Consider the following 2,899-nt stretch of genomic DNA (forward strand, 5'->3'; position numbering starts at 1 on the left):
GAGTCGGTGACCGACCACTGATATTTCACTTATGTGAAGCAAAATTATTTAACCACCCACTATAATTGAAATTGTTGTTTTCGGTGAAAATAGCGAGAGGAGGAGGTTGTACGCACCTAGTTCAGACTTTGGCAGCCTCATGTACAAAGCCTGCCCTCCATCCACGTAGCGTAGGTCGGTGATGTTTCCTGTCCAGATGATGCACCCAGCGACAGCACCTACCTTGATATCAGCAGGGGCATAGGCCACGCAGGAGCAGTTGGCGAAGCACCTGGCCCTGCACTCCTCCACCGTGGTGCTCGCATCCACCGATGCGTTGAACGTGTCGGGGAGCTTCACGCCCTGGAGCACCATGAACCCGTCCGTGCTGCTGGTGCTGGCGCCCTCGTTCCCTTGGGCGCAGTCTAGCGCGGCACTTCGCCGGCATCCACCCGAGTTCTCCCTCAGGTCCCACTCCGCGGGGGACGCCGGGGTGAAGCCCCTGGGACAGCTGCAGAAGGACGTCGAAGGAGCGTTGGCGTTGCAGAGGCCGAACGGCCCGCACATGGCGTAGGCGTCGCAGACGTCCCTCGGCCCCTTCAAGAAGGTCTCCCATCGTTGCGCGCTCGCCTCCCATACCAGCCGCTTGACAAAGCCGGTGGACGTCGCCACGATGCGGGAAGGGGGCGTGCCGGGTGTCGCCGTGTACCCGAAGGTTACCTCCCCGTCGTTGATGGTCACGACGAACTTGAACATGCTGGTGTAGCTCGCGTCCTCCGTGGTGCCGCTGAACCGCAGTCCGTTCCAGGGCCCTGTGCGGTAGACTTTGGTGCTCCCGTCCCAGAGGGTGTTGTCCGGAAGCCCGTTCACCTCCGTGACGAACCGATAGGCCGGAGACGGGTCGTCGGCTGAACGCCACGACGAGAGGTACCACTCGGACCCTGTCCATCGGTTCTTGCCCATCTTCATACCAGGAAGCAGCGTGTCGGACAGATAATCGAACGATTGCCACACGGTGGTGTGGCCGGCTTGTTCACGGATGACCAGGTTGCCGGATTCAAGAAGCTGCGCAACCCTAGGAGCTGCCCTCGTGGTGGAGTTGGATGTCCATACGGTCTGGCCTGAGCCATCAAGCAGGAGAAGGTTTCCGGTGTCGCTGAACACCAGAACCCCCGCCGTGCTGTTCAGGGGCCTTTCACGGTTCGCCACCCAGCAGACGGTGGTGTTGGACACGGAGAACCATATCCCGAGGTATCTGTTGGTGGACACCCCGGGAGAGAAGAAGCCCAGGATGAACGACCCATCGGCTGAGACCAGCGTGTTGCCGTCGGTGATGTTGCTGCCCTCGTTGAGCAGATCGGATACGCCGGTTACCGAGGCTCCAGGAGACAGGAGCAGGAAGAGGAACAGGGGAAGAGTAAGACCGAGATGGTCTCTGGTTACTTCCATTACGGCGTACGAGTATGATTGACGGCAAAGATAGGTCACCGGCTCTAGCGCAACCGCCACCGGGCTTTTGTAGGCTGGCGCCGGAAAGTGATGTCCGCAAACTGACAAGCAATCATTCCTTGCGAGATCCCCAACCATTCTGAGGTTGCAAGATGAGAGTGATAATATGTGCTCTCGTACATATGTGCTGGCGTCATTGCCGCTTTGTGGTTTAATTAAGTATATAAACACTAATCTTTTTTTTGCGGGGAATATAAACACTAATCTTAATCCGGAATAAAACGGGCATTACAATGTCAGAATTAGTGTTTAAAATACATGCTACAACCATGGTAGAGGTTTGAACTTGTCAAAGAACAAGATGTACTCCAAGGTTACAAAAAAAAAGTACTCCAAGGAACAAGATGCATCTTCAATGCTGCCACGAAGGTTCATTGTCGGCAGTGGCGCAGCTAGGAGGCAAATTTGACACATTTGACCTGTGGACGAAATCAAATCACAGAATGAACTGCTCGTAAAACTATTTCATGCGGCTAACCTTTTTGTGTGACGCCCGACACAAAGGCGCCACACTACACTGTGCAACGCCTCACAGATAGGCGCTACACGTCTGGCTAGCGTTGCATCCCAGACTGCCTAAAAATTGCTAAGTCATTGTGTAGAGCCTAAGAGCTAGGCGCTGCATTAGTGATTGCACTATAAAATGAAGCGACCACTAGTGCAACGCTTAGAAGCTAGGCGCTACACTATATAGTGTGGCGCCTAGCTCTCAGGCGCTGCACACCGACTTAATAATTTTCGGATTACACGGGTGCGACGCTGGCCAAGCGTATAGCGCCTATCAGTGAGGCGTTGTACAGTGTAGTGTGGCGCCTTTGTGTTGGGCGTCACACACAAAGGTCAGTCGCGTGAAATAGTTTCACGAATAGTTCATTCTATGATTTGATTTCATACATAGGTTAAATTTGTCAATTTTGCCCAGCTAGAATTGGTCCAAGCCCTGGGCCAAGCGACACATAAACAGTGCAAAAGAAAAGAAAACATATCAGGTGCACCGTTGCCACGCCGCCCCCACCCCCTCCCGCCATGTTTCTGAGTTCTGACCTACCTACTGACGTAATTGTCTCTGAGACAAGCGTGTTGCCGTCGCTAATATTGCTGCTCCCGTTCAACAGATCAGATACGCCCACTACTGAAAGAAATGGTCTTGTCGAGTTCTTCTCTATTTGCCGAGTTAGAAAAATGGCCGTTGACAAGTTCTTTCCTGCCGTGCGCCGGTTACAGAAGGCCTAGCTCTCGGAGAAAGGAGCAGGCAAAGGAACAGCAGAAGACCGAGACGTTTTCTGGTTGAGAAAGGTGTGGTAGCTCCCGGGTGTCCCTACACCTTCATAATAGTAAATTCAAACAAAACAGAAAACAAGATAAAAAAATTCTGAATTTTTGCGTCATCGAATATGCTCAAACGTTTTAG

General features: G+C 53.0%; 1 pseudogene; it reads right to left on the reverse strand.

Annotated features, from left to right (window-relative positions):
* Positions 1–1,428, reverse strand: part of LOC119358216 — an 8,671-nt pseudogene extending 7,243 nt beyond the window's left edge.
* Positions 1,429–2,899: the final 1,471 nt, after the last annotated feature.

Source organism: Triticum dicoccoides, chromosome 2A, assembly GCF_002162155.2.
Source record: "Triticum dicoccoides isolate Atlit2015 ecotype Zavitan chromosome 2A, WEW_v2.0, whole genome shotgun sequence".
NCBI classification, from domain to species: Eukaryota; Viridiplantae; Streptophyta; class Magnoliopsida; order Poales; family Poaceae; genus Triticum; species Triticum dicoccoides.